We start from the raw sequence: 19,765 nt of genomic DNA on the forward strand, positions 1-19,765 counted from the left end.
ACTGCTTCTAATGTGTGAAGAAGATATTTAACTTGCTTTTTATGCTCTTTATGCTTTTGATGTTTTTTTAAACACTTTGAATTGCCTTGTTGCTAAAATGTGCAACATAAATACACTTGCCTTGCCTTGCTCTATGTGCCCAGAGAGGTCAGGAGGTCAGGTTCAGCTACAGAGCAGCTCATTCCTCAACTTTGTGATCTCCATCCTGCAAAAGGACACATCAGCAGACTTGCTCTTATGGAGACTTCCCAAAATTGAAACATGTCGCACATCTCTTCTCCAGTACACCAGGATTTATTCGACATTTCTTTTTTAGAAATTTACAACAGAAATATAAATGACCATAAATACAAAATGTACATTATCCACCGCGCAAGAGGATTGTGATTGGTTTAAATAATAAAAAATGCCAATAAACCAGAGCATGATTTCCTCCCATCCCAGAATGCTATGTGGAGTAGCCAGCCTCCTCCATTGCGCTTTGGAGGAGGGTCTGGCAAAGCGAGACTAGGTTGACCATAACACATCCATCTTTTAACTAAATATCCTGTTGTTTCCAAATAATCCTATTTGAGAGAGAGGGCTTCAGGTCTAGTTACTCATATACAATAACCCTCTCTAGGTTAAAATTCCCAACTTAGAAATCAAGAGCTCTTCCCTCTTCAGGAGAAACTTCTCTAAGTCATCCTTTGCCAGAGATAACATCTCAATTTCTGTATATTAGTAGGAAGAGACTGGATGATTCATTTTATAAAAGAAATGTGCTGCAACTGGATAGATCTCTTTTTACACCACTACTTTTATCTTCTGCTATTCTTTGTTTGATTTCATTCCACCTTCTACTACTCCACTACATCTCAGAGGAAACTGTACTTTTCTTATGAAATATGATGATACGTTCTAAATTACTATCCAACAGTATTTACTGTATAATTACATCTGAAACCATTAGTCAAGTGACAGAAAATCTATTGGCAACTATTTTGATAATTGTTTGAGTCGTTTCATGCCAAACCTTTTTCATGGTTCCAGCTTGAAGTGTGGACTATTGGTTTGAGAAAACAAGCATTGTAAAAATGTCACTTTGGGCTCTGGGTAATTGTGCGGCATGTATCACTATTTTCTGATTTATACAAACCAGACAATCAATAAATTAATGTAATGAAAATAATCATTTGTTGCAGTCCTATACAAAATAGTTTTAAAAAACTAGCTCCAACTCAACCAACTCCAGCAATACAATGGTGGTTACACATTATTGCATGAGTATAATATCTAATGATGTATTATATTGAATGAATGAATGAATGATTTTTTTTATCGGTCATAACCAAAGGGTAGGGTCAGAAGCTTCAGCTCATATAACTCCCCCCCTTGTCACATTTTAAAAACAAATTAAAACATGCCTACATCTACCTACATACATACATACCCACAAACATACATACAGACATACATACATATACCCATTAAGGGTCAGTGCTTTTATATATATGTATATATGTATGTATATATATATATATATATATATATATATATATATATATATATATATATATATATATATATATATATATATATATATATATATATATATATATATATATATATATATATATATATATATATATATATATATATATATATATATTACAATTGCCATCATTAAGGTAAATAATATAATTAATGATGACAACCATAATGGTAATGATGTTTATCATCATCAACATGATTATCCACCTTCACGCACAATAGTACTCAATTTCTATACTTATCTAGTATCATGTCTTTAAACCCTTTTTTAAATTTAAAAACATTCCCAATATGTTTTAATTCCCTTGGCAATGCGTTCCGTAACTTCACGCCCTTATATATTATGATACTATACAACCATTTCTGCAAACCTTTACTTTTGGTATTTAATTAAAAAAAAATCTGATTATGTGTTTTTCAAGAATGTTTTTAATCCTTTAAGAAACTTTTGTTTAACTAGAAAATGCATTTCCTGCAGAAAATAATTGTGAATGCTGAAAAGCTAAATTGCCAAAGCTAAACTGGATTGCAGGCATAATTGTGTAAGAAGAAGGTGAAGTGGTAAGAATAGTTAAAAAAAGTGGAAATGGTTTTACAGTTTTTTTCGATTGCTAAACAACAGTGGGCACAACTAGAGTCACATGTGCAAAACTCTAACTACAGTCTGCACATCAGCAGTTCATGTGGACCAAACTCTAGTTCATTTTTCATTGCTTGAACACAGTTTTCAGAACTCTACACACTTATCCCATGACTTTAACCACAACGTGCACAACACTGTAGATTTACAGCACTTTGTTCAAATGCTAACACACTGCTGTCAAAACTGTTATCCACACATTCAAAACAGAATAGCCTAGATTTCAGTCTGGTGCCTATCAAACACTGCTGATTGCAATTTTAGCTGAACGCCTAAGTAGGTGTCTTATTTTAGACTAGTTAGTGAACATATACGGCACATGGCTTTTAAAATTATAGGGGGTGTGGGGGAACGATCACCCCAAGAGCTATTTGATGCTTCAATTCTAAATCATGCCAAGAAAATTGTGAGAGACGATACACATATCTTGAATGACAATTTTAAATTATTACCTTCGGGAAGGAGGTACAGGGTCTTGATGTGCAGGTCTAATCGACTAAAAAACTCCTTTGTTCCTAATGCAATCAAGGCGCTAAATAGAAATGAAATACTGTGAACTGCCTTCTTGTGCTTTTTTTTTTTTTTTTTTTTTTTTTTTTTTTTAATTCAATTCAATTTCAATTCAATTCAATTTTATTTATAGTATCAAATCATAACAAAAGTTATCTCGAGACACTTTACAGATAGAGTAGGTCTAGACCACACTCTATAAATTCCAAAACCCCAACAATTACAGTAATTCCCTCAAGAGCAAGCATTAGTAGTGGCTATTGCGACAGTGGCAAGAAAAAACTCCCTTTTAGGAAGAAACCTCGGCAGACCCAGACTCTTGGTAGGCGGTGTCTGACGGGCCGGTTGGGGGCGTGATGAACAGTGGTGATAATAGTCACATTAGAAGTCACATTGACTTCGAAGGTTATCGTGGAAGTTCATGTCATAGCAGGGCACATCGTGTCATACTGAGTAGTGCAGTCTCCTATACCGGATCCTGACTACTCTGTGCGTATGAACATCACAGCAGGGCGTTGGGGATGTAACGTGGCGCTGCAGAGCACGGGTGGAGGCTGCGGATGCAGCAGGACGCAGCAGGATGCGGCCGGAAATGCAGAGAATCGCAGAGCATAGCTCTGCGAAGAAGAAATATAAGGACTCCGGGAGTAAACTCCCCAGAGCTAGATTAGTAACAAGCATTTCTGGGACAGGATGCATACAAAAGTAACAAGTAGAGATGAGAGAGCAGCTCAGTGTGTCTTAGGGAGGAACAGCCTCCCCGGCAGTCTAGAATTGTAATAGCATAACTTAAGAGAGGCAGGTTAAAGAGAGGTGCCTGGTCGGGCTAGAACTCCCCCCAACCGGATCGGGCTGTACTGGCCTGCCTCCCTCTACTCTCGCTCGATTATTAATTATACAGTATAGAAAAAATAATGGATGCTGTATTGTGTGAATGATTTATTATTATTGTGTTTTTACGTATTTGATCATGTGTTTTTATGTACTTTGATCGTGTTGCTTTGCATGACTAGACTATGCACGGTGTCCAAGACAAATTTCCCAGTGATGGGACTAATAAAGTATAAAGTAAGTATTTATACAGAGAAAGCTCAGAAAGCCTTTTTTTGTATACAAACACGAAATAAGAATGAAAGAATTCTACACTATACCGTTTGAGAGAAACAGGTAAAAGAGCAAAGATACCAATATGTCCAGGTAAGATGTCTGAGGTTATGTAGCTATAAAAAAAGTGAAAAACACTATATCTTTACAATAGTAAAACTGCATTCTTACTGTTTTTCAGAAAGTAATGGCGGTGAAAGCAATAAAAACACCACATTCATTTTTATTTAGAGATGATGCAGACATCCAATGTGATGAAGAAAACTTGCCACATGATGCTGGAGCGAGGCAGGATTAGTCACACTATTCTTTGGTACTGTTACGTATGTACCTTTAGTTTTTTTTCCCCAGTAATTCCATAAATTACTAGAGACAAAATATTAAATTGAAGAAAACTGCTGATTTTCATTCCTTCTTTTTTACCTTACGTAAAAATTGGTATGCTATACAATCTATATTTTGTCCTTAAATAAACTATTGAGTAGTGTAAAAGTCACTCAAATTGTTCAAACTGTAAAGATGAAAAAGTTTGTAATTTCTGTATTGGTGTTTGACGCTAGTGTTTTTACCCTCAGTGTGTTCTGAGTGACAGTGTGTGTTATCTCAGTGAGGCTTGTGCATAGTGTTTGGCTGCACTGAGCCTGTTTTGCAGGTGATGTGAACTGTTTAGCTCAGGTGACTGTAGGTAGTGCAGACTGTAGTTTGAGTTTTGCACATGTGACTCCAGTTGTGCCCACTGTTGTTTAGCAATCGGAAAAAACTGTAATTAGTACAAATTTCATTGAAATTTTGAATAATACCAATAATGTATTTAACAAAAGTGGAATATTTTAAGGTTTTTAAAAAAAAGAAAAGTCATAGTATAGCATGTCAAAAAGTCATAGTATAGGTTTGTCAAAAACAGTGATAGTCATATTATAGCATGTCAAAAAAACTAATGATAAAATCATTGACATATACATAGTATAGTATGTCGAAAAAAGTCATAAAGGTCATAGTATAGAATGTTTAAAAAAGTGACAAAAAAAAGTCATAGTATCGAAAGTTGTTTTCTTATGTTGAAAAAAGTGATGAAGTCAGTATAGTATATTCAAAATTGTCATAATATAGTGTGTTGAAAAAATTGTCAAAAAGTCATAGTATAGCATTTCGAAAAAGCAATTAAAAAGTGGTATGGTATGTCAAAAAAAGGCAAAGTATAGTATGTCGAAAAAAATCATAGTGTAGTTTTTCGAACAAAGTCATAGTATAATGTCGAAAAATGTCATTAAATAGTCACAGTATAGTATGACGAAAAAAGTCATAAAAAAGTTTGTGTAATATTATGGAAAAAAGTCATAGTATAGAAAAAGGCAAAGTATAGTATGACAAAAAAAAGTGATAACAAAGTCTGTGTAGTATATGGAAAAAAGTCATAGTGTAGAAAAAGGTAAAGTATAGTATGTCGAAAAAAGTCATAGAATATTACGTTGGAAAAAGTAATAAAAAAGTCATAGCAGAATATGTCGAAAAAAAAGTCATAAAAAGCCATTTGACATACAAATAGTATGTCGAAAAAGTCATGGTATAATATGTCGAAAACGGTGACACACCTTCAGTCGCACACTCACACACACTCACACACACACACACACACACACACACACAGTAAAAAGCAATAAAGGAATGGAAGATTGTCTCCATGCAGTTGTATTCAGCTTACATCTGTGAGCTTTGAGTCTTAATCTAAACAAATCATTCTTATTGTCATGCTTGCAGTCCCAGAATGATACATAGATTACATGTTTGGGTGGGGAGATAGGGAACTAGTGCACCATCACAGTGCGTACCAGGTGCCCTGTTTTAGTTGGTTGAGCAGTGTTAGGACTAAGGGATAAAGGAGTGCTAGTACTGTTTTTTCCTCCAACTTGGCACCCTAAAGCGCCTTCCAAAGCCATTAAAAAGTCAAAGTGTAGTATGTCCAAAAAGTTCATAGTATAGTATGTTGAAAAAAGTCATAGGAAAACGTAATAAAAAAGTCACGGTATAGTAATTGTATTGTATGTCGATAAAGTCATGGTATAATATGTTGAAAACGGTCATTGTATTAGCCTGGTTGACACCAGACCCTTCTCAGTTGTAAATGAAAGTAGAGCAAATCTCAAATTTGCCGGAAATTTGTCAGGGTTTTCCCAGGCTAGAAGTTTTGAGGTCCAATATACTATGTGAAAGAGACAAATGTGCATAACCCATAAACTTGTCAGTTTAGATAGCTCAGAGTAATAAGAGAATGATTGGAAGACAGAAGGTTGAGTCTTCAAATCTTATCAAGTCAAGTCTTTTGTAAGTTTTGAGGGCCAATATACTAGGTGAAAGAGACAAATATGCCAAAAACATAGCTTTTGTGTCAGGTCAGGTAGCTTAGAGTGATAAGAGAATAATTGTAAGACATACGGTTGAGTGTTCAAATCCTACAGGTTGCAATTAGTTCAAGGGCTACCTTACAGGAATGAAGAATACAAATAGTTGTTGAGAAAAGATGTGTTTCTTTGTTTGACTTTTTTATCACTTTTTTAAACACATCATACTATACATTTTTTATTACTTTTTTCGAAATGCTATGCTATGACTTTTTATTGCTTTTTCGACATGCTATATTATTACTTTTTATCACTTTTTTCAACATACTATACTATGACTTTTTTATTATGTTTCAACATACTATACTATCACTTTTTTATTGTTTTTTTGACATAATATACATTTTTCAACTTGCTATACTATGACTTTTTTTTGTAAATTGTATTGACATACTATACTATGACTTTTACATCACTTCTTTCAACATAGGCCTACTATAATGACTTCTTTTATCACTTTTTGATATGCTTTACTATGACTTTTTTCGACATTCTATACTATGACTTTTTTATCTATTTTTTCTACATACTATATAACTTTTTTCAAGATTCTATACTATGACTTCTTTTATCACTTTTTTTGATGTGCTATAATATGACATTTTTTGGCCCTTTTTTTCAACATGCTATACTATGACTTTTTTATCACTTTTTTTGAGATGCGATACTGTGACTTTTTTCAACATACCATACTATAACTTTTTTATCACTTTTTTGACATACTATACTATGAATCTTTTATCACTTTTTTCAACATACTATAGTATGACTTCTTTTATCACTTTTTTCAACATACAGTACTATAGTATGACTTCTTTTATCACGTTTTTTGATATGCTATACTATGACTTTTTTCGACATTCTATACTATGACTTTTTTATCACTTTTTTCAATATGACTTATTAATCTATTTTTTCTACAAACTATACTTTTTTTATCACTTTTTCAACATACTATACTATGACTTTTTTAACACTTTTTCAAAATACTATACTTTTTTTAATCACTTTTTTGACATATGATACTATGAATTTTTAATGAAAACATAAACTTAGTGTAAGGTCAGATAGCTTTTCGGGTCAGTTGTTCAAAGGTAATCTGATCGGATTTTGGTTATCGGATTGGATCATCTTGAAAATGGGTTGTTCCAAAGGGAAAGAAGGAATCTGAAATCAGATTAGATCATGGAATCCAATCCTAGTTTTAATCTGGATCAAACCTTCAGTTTGTGTTGTTCAAAATTTATCAGTAGTATTTGGATAACTTTGATCCAAAAAAAAAGGGTTATCCTGATCCCAACAGGGGGTAGGATTTCAAGGTGGATTCCAGGAAGAAAATGTAGTAAAACTTTAAAATTGGTCAAATTATATATTATATATAATAAAATTTGTATCATTTAGTGTATACTTTTATTTATATTTTGCACTTGACTTGTGTAACCGTTGTAACGGGGATAAAGTAGATGAAGTAGACATAGGCTACCAATTAAGCTATTTAGTATAGTAAAGAAAAAAATAAAATAAAAATGATCTTGTCCCCATGTCTAAACGAGAAACTGAAAGAGCAGAAGTACAGAGGCATATTACCTGATCCTGAATAGCAAAAAATGGGATTTTCAAATCCAGATCATTTTGATCCAGGTTAAATGTTTTGAACAACTGGCCCATGGTGATATGACAATGATTGGAAGACAGAAAGTTGTGTGTTCAAATTTTACATGTTTCAGGAAGATTTTAGTCAATGTGAAAGAGACAAATATGCCAAAAACTTTGTGTCAGGTCTAGTAGCTTAGAGTTATAAGAGAATCATTGGAAGACAGAATGTTGAGTGTTCAAATCCTATAGGGTAGAAGTTGCTCAAGAACTACCTTAGTGGATTAAGTATTAAGTAATACAAATAGGTGTAGAGAAACTTGTGTTTGTGTTAATTTCCATCCCATCCTATGGTTTTAGAGAGATAAATGCACTTTTTGACACATATACTACGACTCTTTTCCCACTTTTTTTTGACATGCTATAATATGACTTTTTTCAACATGCTATACTATGATTTTTTTACAAAAAACATTAACTTTGTGTCAGGTCAGATAGCTTGATAAGACAATGATTGGAAGACAGAAGGTGTAGTATTCAAATCCTATAGGGTACAATTAGTTTCAAAACCTATGTTACAGGAATGTAGAATACAAATAGATGTATAGAAAAGTTGTTTTCCTGTTAGTCTCTATCCCAATCTGTTATTTTGGAGAGATAAATGCACTTTTTGACATACTATATTTTTTTTTTACTTTATTTCGACATGCTATACTATGACTTTTTATCCCTTTTTCGACATGCTATACTATGACTTTTTATCACTGTTTTTGATTTATTATACTATGAGTTTTTTTATCACTTTTTTCAACATGCTATACTATGACTTTTTCAACATACTATACTATGACTTTTTTAATCACATTTTCAACATACTTTTACTATGATTCATTTATCGCTTTGTCGACATACTATGCTATGACTTTTTTATCACTTTTTTCGACATCTCATACTATGACTTTTTCGACATACTATACTATGTATTTTATATAAATTTTTCTGTCATATGATACTATGATTTTTTATCACTGTTTTTGATTTATTATACTATGAGTTTTTTTATCACTTTTTTCAACATGCTATACTATGACTTTTTCAACATACTATACTATGACTTTTTTAATCACATTTTCAACATACTATACTATGATTTTTTTATCGCTTTGTCGACATACTATACTGTGACTTCTTTTATCACTTTTTTTGATATGCCATACTATGACTTTTTACGACTTACTATACTATGACTTTTTTCAACATGCTCTACTATCTCTTTTTTATCACTTTTTACAACATGCTATACTATGACTATTTTTGACAGACTATACTATGACTTTTTTATCACTTTTTTGGACATACTCTACTACGACTTTTTTATCACTTTTTTTGATATGCTATACTATGAATTCTTTCGGCATCTATGCTATGACTTTTTTTAATCACTTATTTCGACATAATATACTGAATTTTTTATCACTTTTTTCTACATGCCAAACAATGCCTTTTTTCAACATGCTATACTATGACTTTTTAATGGCTTGTTTTAATATACTGTGATATGACTTTTTTCAACATTCTCTGTTTGATATCACTGTGGCTCAGTGGTTAATTTGCTCCAAATACCACTAGCAATTAGAAACTACACAGCTAGGTTCAATTCCCAGTAAGTTTTTTTTCGACATATCTATCAATGACTTTTTCATTACTTTTTCGACATACTATACTATACTATAACTGTTTTTGACATACTATACTTTGACTTGTTTCACGTTTGATATACTATACAATTACTTTTTCATCGCTATTTTCGACATACAATACTATGACTTTTTTCTATTTATTATACTATGACTTTCTATGACTTATATACATATTATATATATTATATTATATTCTTATAGACATTATATCAATATAGCATATTATGACTTTTTAATGGCTTTTTTTCAACATACTGTGTGCTATGACTGTTTTCAATTGCAACTGTTGGGTGTCACAGCGGCTCAGTGGTTAACACCACTTCAAATGGCTCCAGCAGGAAGTATAAATATCCAGGTTCGACTCCCAGTATAGAATTTTTTGACATACTATACAATGACATTTTCATAACTTTTTTCGATATACTATACTATGACTGTTTTATCACTTTTTGACATTCTATACTATGACTTTTTTCGAAATGCTATACTATCACTTTTTTGATATACTATATTATCACTTTTTTATCACTTTTTTTATCATTCTGTACTAGGACTTTTTTCGACATACTATACTAGGACTTTTTAATGGCTTGTTTTAATATACTGTGCTATGACTTTTTTCAACATTCTCTGTTTGATATCACTGTGGCTCAGCGGTTAATTTGCTCCAAATACCACTAGCAATTAGAAACTGCACAACTAGGTTCAATTCCCAGTAAGTTTTTTTTCGACATATCTATCAATTACTTTTTCATTACTTTTTCGACATACTATACTATACTATAACTATTTTTGACATACTATACTTTGACTTGTTTCACGTTTGATATACTATACAATTACTTTTTTTGACCCACTATACTATGCCTTTTTCATGAAATTTTCCCACAAACTATACTATGACTTTTTTATTACACTATACTTTGACTTTTATATGACTATTACTTTTCGACATACCTTTACTTTGACTTTTCTTTTCAAAAAACTTTAAAATATTCCACTTTTGTTTAATACATTATTGGTATTATTCAACATTTCAATGAAATTCATACTAATTAAAACCATTCCCACATTTCCAACTATTCTCACAACTTTGCCTTCTTCTTACGAAAATCCAGTTTAGCTTTGGCAATTTAGCTTTATAGCATTCACAAGCATTTTCTGCAGGAAATACATTCTCTAGATGCCACTAAAAATTGAAGCTAGTTTGTAGATGCTGTGCTGTGGCTGCCCACAGCTGCCCCTAAATAGGTAAAATGGGTGGAAATCTGACAATGGTGGCATCACTGAATTGTAACATGATTTATAAAGTTATTCTCAATCCTTAAACTTTTTTTGGATTAAAAGTGTCCCACTGAAGGTTCAATAATATTGAACCGGGGTAAAGTCACAGAGGCTGATTAATGCCAGAGAAAACACAAACAACATTATGGATAAGTGTGTGGCTTTATTTAATCAGCTTGTATTCTGCCATTACTCTGTTGCCGTTAATTATTCACATTTACCAGTCAGTGTGAATCTCCCAGTACATGACGGCAAGACAGTAAACGGCAGTACACAATGTTGTAACTGTGTTTTCTCAGGGTAATTGCTTTATTATTAAGGGAAATAAGATTAACATAGTGATTAAATGATCTATTGGGCTTTTCATCTAATGTCCTATGTAAATTAAACATCTAAACATAAAGTCTAAACATCCAGAGAGGGAAGAAAATGCAGCCAAACTAAGGACTCCGATAATAATAATAAAAATGGGACAGATCTAAACCATTTGATTTAAAACACTTAATTAGCTGTGGTCAAAAGTGTGTACATTCAGGGGCGCCTGGCTAGCTCACATGGTTGAGCTTGTGCCCCCATGTACAGAGGCTCAGTCCTTGCCGCAGCAGCCACAGGTTCAATTCCAACCTTTGGCCCTTTGCTGCATGTCATTCCCCCATCTCTCTCCCATTTCATAAAGTCAACAAAGGCCTAAAAAATGCCCATACATTTAAACAGCAGCAATCAAATAAACATATATAAAATCACAGGAAACAATAAGCATTGCATCTTTTATTAATTAACTTAGATTTAACTATAAATTTGTGATTTCCTACTTTCCCTGTGCATGTATTGTATTGATTGCTGCACAGGAAAAGCAACTATTACTTTCTTAATTTGTATTGGGTAAAAGGCAGGTGTTGTTGCTGAAGTCTGCCTCTAGGTTGCAGTGTTGAATTATGATTTCAAGTTCACTTTTGAAGTCTGTTTCTGTTTTTTTTTTTTTTTTTCCAGATTATTCAAGTGTTCATCCACTTGGAAAATACTCATTGTGTAAACTGGTAATCCAATCACTGATAGGCTGTGTTATCAACACTCAAAACAAGTAAATTACAGTTTTGTCTCAATAGATGTCTTCAAAGATATAACACACCTTCAAAGTGTGGATTGTGGAAGACAATCTTTGAAGATGACACTCTGAATGACAAGAGAACATATTAAACCGCCACTATGATGAATTCTAGTTTTTAATTTCGTCTTTTATGTTTTTAAATTTGGCGCAGGAGTTAATTTGACTGGACTGCATCTTTAATAGGCTTCAATAGTGCTTTGTCACTTGAAAATATCACAGGGAATTGGGTTCCCCAGACACAGAGTCTAATCCTAGACTCAAAATCATCCTCAGTCGCTGTCTGTCAATGACAGGGAACTTAGTGTGGTTCAACAAGAAAACTGTAGGTGTGTGAGACTTCAGACCAGGAGGCAAGAATCACCATTTAAAGGCTGTTAAATAGCACTCGTGAGCAATTTTCTGAACTCACCTTTCAATACAAGCCTCTTTACAGTATGAGTCCAGGAAACCACATGCTTTGATTTACATTGATCTTGGTCACTCGATTGATTAGACTGTTAATTAACCACTTTGATTGTTAATTGCCTTTGGGCTATATAGATCCAATGTGGATAGTGAAGATGATTGTTTTTGGGTGAGTTAGTCAGCTTTTTAATTTGTCACTGGACGTGGACATAAACACATTTGTTACTTACAGTTACCCGAATGGTATCCCGCTTTAACAGCTCAAAAAACTGTTTAGCTTGATACTTCATGACTTTTCCTAATTGTATGAGAATTACTTATAAACATAATTTTGAACTGATAATATATTTAAGAAGTCCGTAATGGAAAGTCATGTATCACTCCTGTTTTGGGTCTTAGAGACATCAGCTGTAAAACCTGGTTAAATATAATGAATTTTCATAGTGCTCTATATCTTTGCTTTTAGTTGACAGTATGTTTAATGCAGCATTGTCCTCCCAAATCCTAACTATAGTAAGTCTGTTTGGCTTTCTGTTTTATAACAGTTTGTTCAGAAGAGGTCTGATGGGGAGTGAGACCTCCATAACTTCTATGTCAGGTAACAAACTGTAAATGTTTTGTCTCTAAAATATTTTTTGCCAAACAAAAGGAAGATATACAGTAGATGTGTTCATATACCATATACAAAATTAAATATCTACTTATTTTATGTAAAAACAATACTTTATGGTAATTTATGTATTTTGTTACCCTCATCAAATGTGCAAGCCCATAGTTTGTAGCAAAGTGACTTCAATACTTTTCCACATATTGGGTTTTAAAAGGATCAGAAAAAAGAAATACAGGTTAAAAAAAACAGAATTTCCCATTATTATTATTATTATTATTATTATTATTATTATTTTTACACATACAGCAATGGGGTCTTTGGGACCCTGAACAAGATGGAAGATTTGGACATGGTGAAAAGGCACCTGCAATTCGATTTCCACTACACAAGTGGCATTTGGCAAAATATCGACAGTTGGAAGATTCCATATGACTTACTGAAGTGCATTATTTTGGCCTTATTATAATTCCAGATACTGAAAGTAGTTCTTTCTGCAGTGCTGCTGAGGAGGCAAAAAGGTAAGACTGCATCTCTCCACACACTTACCTCTCTGTCTGCTCCAAGGACAGATGGCCAGACACACATCTCATCCCAGACAGAATAAGAAAAGAGAGAAATTCAATCACAAACTACCCCCTCCAACACCCCCAACCCCATTTCCCAATATCCCCCCACTCCCCCTTTATCATTTTCTCTCATTCTTTTTTCATCTTTCTAAGTCGCTTCATTTCAGATGCATTCATACATTTCCAATATCTTTATGTATGAGTCTGTCCCCCTCCCTCCTCCACACCTCCCCTTGCCCCTTCCTTCCCTCTCCCCTATTTTCTATCTTACTCTTTCTTTCTTTTCCTCCCATCCTCACCTCTTTCTATACCTTCCTTCTTTCTTTCTTTCTCCCTTTTTCCCTATCTTCCTCCTTTCTTCCCTCCCTACATCCCATTACTGTAATCCATCACTCTTCCATCAGCCACCATGCAAACAGGCCTTCTGGTTCCCATAGCAACAACCTCCGGCCTGGCAGTGCGCAGCCCCTCTCTGATTGGCTGGCAGGGTCTAGGCTGTCTCAGTCTGTCTGGGAGATGTGGTAATTGGCTGAGAAGTCATACACACACATGCACACACACACATGCACACACACACACACACACACACACACACACACACACACACACACACACACACACACACACATACATACATTACATACACATAGTACAGTATTCACACATTGACATACACATACACACAAATGCATGCACACATAAAAACACACTTGTGCTTACTCTGGGCCTAAATAAATATACATACACATATTCTATTGGGTATTGAGTGGAAAACACACACACAAAAACACACACACAATGCATAAACATCCTCAGAGATATGAAAGGGAGACTGGGGTCAGAGTAATGAAGCTCATAAGAAGACGGGGGCTCTAGGCTGTGTGTGCTCTACTGTATGAGTAGTATGTAGTATGAGTATCTAGTAGTATGAGTATGTGTGTGAAAGTGCACGTTTGTGTGCATGCATGTCTGAGAGTGTGTGGGTTTCTGTATGCACAGGATGGTGGGGGTTGGGGTGTAGTGTAGGATTTTGGATATGGTTGGAGCTCTGCCAAAAGATGGATGGAGGAATTGGTTTTTGCAGAGTATATTGTTAAAAATACCTATATTCCCCCAAGGAACCAAGTGTGCACTAGTTTTCCGATGTCTGGCTTCTGGAAGGAAGCAGGGAAGGGAAAAAATGAAATTGTTGATCAGCCTGACTTCACCCTGCTGCTGTTGCTCAGCCAGGTCTGGCCAACACAGCAGCTATGATGAATGTCTCATCTCCAGGAATACATCACAAATAGCAAAACTGTACCTGCCCTGAATAGTAAAGTGTATTCTCTTCTGCAGTGTTGTTCGAAAAACAATTGCGGACAATGGGGCTCCTTTTTTCAGGCAAGCTACAGAAGCAAAACAATGCTGTCCCTTAATCTTTTTTTCAATTCATAGCCAATTTGTTCCATTGTAAAACACATGAAAAAATGAAAGGTTCTAGTGAATGTGTTTTTTGTTTAAATTGGAAATGATAATTAGCCATTCAGGTTTGAAAGCTGACTTTGAACACACTGATTTCATAGATTGTTATCTGCAGTGAAAAGAGAAAGAAATCGTTGGTGTTGGCCTAAGCTCCTAGCCCAAAAGTATAACTGCATGTAAGGGAAGAATTGTGTCAGCTAGAAAGTCCTCACGTCCTGATTTTAAAAAGAAGTTAAACAGACTAGTAACAATACAGACAACCAGACGAGCAGACAGACAGACTGACTGCTGTCCTAAAACACGCAAATATTCGGTGATTTACATCACAGGAACAAGAGCAGATAAATGCACAAATACACACATGCAATGACAACACAAAAGTAGAAGTCATTTTTCAATCTCATCTTTTTAATGGAAAAAATGAGTTGAGGGAAGAGAGAAAAACTGGGTAAATTGAGAAAGTCGGATGAATTTTACAGAGAATGACTGACAGCAGTGATGACAGCAATGTGGTCACAGTCCACATTTCAAAGCATTCCCAGGTACCAGACAGAGAAAGAGAAAGAGAGAGAGAGAGAGAGAGAGAGAGAGAGAGAGAGAGAGAGAGAGAGAGGGGGGGATGGGAGTGGGGGATAAAAAAGGCCAAGAAGATTTCATCTTCCTCTCAAGGTAAAAAATCCAAATTAAAAACCCATCTTTATCCAGTGTTGTTTACAACAGACAATCACATTGAAAAAATGTAAAGATTAAAAATAAAAAGAGCACCCGCACTCACACACATACATACTTACAATTACTTTCTTATTTTTGGGAAATGAAAAAAAAAGTGCAAGCAAGATCACAGAATGACAATTTACAAGAGAGGCCTAGAGTGGCCCAAAGTCTCAACCCTCTGGCCGACCCACCCCAACAGCCTAAAATAGGGGGACATTGGGTTAATGGCGTCAACTTGAGGCCTAGAGGTTTCTGGTGCAGCTTCTTTTGTTTTTTACCCCTGAACCCACATCATCAACACAACCTTGGTTTGTCCATTTTTACAAAGGGAAGGCTCAAGTTTCATTTAATAATCACACTGATACCCACCCTTCCAAAACCCCAACATGGCTTCCCCACCCTCCCCAGATAGTACAATCAAAATGAGTTTGACTCCACCATCCTTCTCCTATTAAGTGCCAGGAAAGCTACCAATATAAAGGCTTTGCAGTCACCATCGACATCATCATCACCATCCATCTACCAAACAAACGTTTCTATTATCGATTAATGATCATCATCAACATCCATTTCATCCTCAAAATACTTCCACTAAAACACACTTCAACTCTAGATGTCAGCTCTGATTGGTTAATGGAAATACACATTTTTTGATTGGATACTATTGGTTTTGTTGGTATACACAACACTGACTTAACACACTGTAGAATGCCACAGCATTCTTCTTTATCCAAGTGCATTTTGTGAAATGTGTACACTCAAGTACACTGTTGTCAACTGTACTCATTACAATCCTCTAGCAGTGCTGTACCATGCAAGTGGTTCCACTGAGAAGAAAATGTCTGCAAAATAATAATAATTCACTATTTTGGTTTGTAAAATAAGTGGTTATACACACACATACAGACACACACACATACATGTACACACAGATGCATAAACACACTTGGGGAGCATATGCAGCCACGCTGTGCAAAATGACAGAGATTACAAAACCAAACAAGGAAACAAACATGAAATGCACATAAATTAAAGGTTATTTTCTCATCATCATTTCATCGTTTAAAAAATCAATACTGACAATATCAAAATATGAAATCAGAAACATTTCAGGTGGCATTCATGCATCAGTGGAGTCACATTGAATTGAGGGGTAGCACAGTATTTGCACCTAATGTCTTTCTGTATCAGATGGCAAACACAATTACAGTTCAGGTGTGTTCTCACAAGCCATCTGATCTTGAGAGTTTCCATTTAGAGACATGATGCAGCATTAAAATGAGTTGTTCATTCAAATCAAAACCAACCGGGTTTTGTCCTGTTTCATACTTTGATATGTACACAAGAATATGAAATAATGTATGAAATGGCAATTTTTTGCCACTATTTACAGCTATTGTCTTCAAACTTAAACCTCACACATCATTGGATGGATGCCTTCTCTATACTATCAAATCATTCAGAAATGTTGAAAACATCCTCCTAAATCAGCACTTCAGCTATCTTGTAATGTGCCCATAAAAGTTGCCTTGAGAAGTTCGGTCAAACTGATTGAGGAAAACATAATGGGCCTTTGGGTTGAAAAGAAAAAAGAGATTTATTTCAACTCGGTCTTCAAACGCTGATGTATTATACTGGAGTCCAACGTGCAGAGCAGATTTTTTTTAAACAAAATTTCTTTCAAAGTTTCACACTCACAAAACCTCATGTTTTGCAGGACACAAAGGTGCTAAAAAAACTTTCACTTGGAAACAGAGCTGGCAAGCTAGCATGCTAATTTAACTTGTGACTTTAACGCCAATCACTTCACTTATACTTTAGCCTTTTGGTACCCTCGCCAAGCCCAAAGATACAAAATTATGTTATTAAAGCTTATGTATGTTGCTCGAGTTTGTTAGCCAGTGTCAAACAGAAAGCAATGTACTTAGTCATATTTAGGTGATACAATGACTGTGTAGATCTAAATATACAGTTGAGAAGTGGATTAAGTTACAGGAGTGGTTTGGTGTCTATTCAAAGCCACCGTTCAAGGCGGGTGTTGAGTGTTTGATCCCACAAGGCCATATTTTGGGTGTTAAGCTAGTACCAAAGAACTTAGTCTCTTTGCTAACATAAAATCAATTACCCTCGACACAGTCAGTGTATTGTGGTGATATTTATCCAAGATGTGTTGTTCTAAATGTCATGTAGTAAAATTAGGGTTGTGGGAGAAAATAGAGGAAAAACAGACAAAAAAGTATCATGCGTAGGGATAAATCAAATGCAGATGTTACTATGAAGTTCATTTTAACTGGCATTATATTTGGCAAGGAGATCATGACTTTTTAGATCTTCATGTTTAGGATTTGAACTTGATATTGAGAAATTGTTTGACATTTTAGGAAATACACTTATTGACGATATTGCCAGGACACGGTTAGTGTAGCTTAGCATTGAGACTGGAAGCAGGGAAAACAGCTAGCCTGGCTCTGTAAAAAGGTAACAAAATCCACCTACATTACCTGCACCTAAAGGTGTCTTGTCTATATCTCATCTATTTAATCTGTACAAAAACCAAAGGGTATAAGTGACAACTTATGGTTTTACGAGGGGTTATGTGCCAGACCATTTCTTGATGGGAACAGTGACTTTTTGCCAAGAAATAGACTGGCACATAACTCCCCATAAACCCATAACTTGTATTTTTTACACTTTGACTTTCATTTCTATTGCCCAAAATGTCAAAATACGTCTCAGGACTTCAGTGCCAAGCCTTGAGACTTGTGACTTGTGACTTGCAAAACAATAACTTTGTCCCACTTTTGAACAGGAAAATGCTTAATTTCCTTACATTCACATTACCATCATGGTACTCAAATCCTCTAACAGAACCACCTAGCATGGAGCTGGCTACAATTACTGTAGTGCTCAGATAAACTCACTCAAACAGACACACAGGCACACACAGAGTTTAAAACACACCCAGTTTGGCCAAAATAGTTCATATCACAAACACATTATTGCGAATTAAGTGTGCTTTCTTTTCAATTTCAATTAAAAGTCTTTAAAACAATTAAAATAACATGCAAATGAAAAGAAATTAAATAAAAAACGAATCATAAAAAAAGACGTTGCCTCGGCATATGGGCCAGACAAAGTTCTGCATTGTCCACACATCAATCCTACATTCTTAACACACGGAATAATACACACCAAGCACCAGGAGCATTTCAGTCTCACATTGGCTTCACAGTCATTGTTTCATAGAAGGGAAGGGTGATTAAAGGTCAGATAAAGGATTTGTGAGAGATGCAAAGGCTAAATTGTCATTTTTTATTACACTGTTTGATCAGAGATAGCTGAGTAGAGAAAAATGCATCTCTTCTCTCATCTGAGGATCACATCCGAACACTAAAACCTTCAGTGTCAAAATCAAAATGCATCATTAATTTGTGAAAACCCCATGCAAGGAGAGAGGATGAAGTGAGGTCGAAGATGGTCTGAGTTCTCATTGTTTGCCAGTGAGGGGGGTTTTGAAGAGTGCGTAGATAGCGAATCAGTCTGAATTCTGTACAATTCACTCCCCTTTGAAACTGCACAGGGCAGCGAGCCCTGCAGACAAATAGCGGAGCAGAGTTCAACATCCCAGCTCTGCTGTACAGGGTAAAGGACAGAGGGAGAAAATGAAATTTTGGTTAGGTGTATATTTCACAGTTGGCTAACATTGAAACCTACTGTTCCATGATTATCCAGGGTCTTCCAAGCCCTGTCCTCGGTCTAACATCTATCCATCTTATTAATTCTCACTCACTACTTGACTGAGTTGCAGCTGAAGATCATTAGGGCTCTTCCGAGGGCCCTTAAGAGGGTTCCTGTGGCGTAGTATGCCTCTGAAGTGCCCTTGGCAGGCTGGAGTGTGTGTCTTGCTAGCAAACGTATTGCCAGCAGATGAATTCCTCTGTTGAAACAAAGCAGGAAAAGGTGGTGGGGGTTCAGGTCAAGCATTAGGGAATGTGAGTCACACAAAAAGACGGAGGTTGGTTTGCCGCTGGAGAGACGTTCAAGAATGGGTGCAGCTCTGTGGGTGCTGTGTGCTCAGTTGTGTCAAAGGTCATTGGGACGGATTGTAGAGGAAGTGTAGTAGATCAGAAGAGGAGGG

This window comes from Perca flavescens, chromosome 3 (genome assembly GCF_004354835.1).
Source record: "Perca flavescens isolate YP-PL-M2 chromosome 3, PFLA_1.0, whole genome shotgun sequence".
NCBI classification, from domain to species: Eukaryota; Metazoa; Chordata; class Actinopteri; order Perciformes; family Percidae; genus Perca; species Perca flavescens.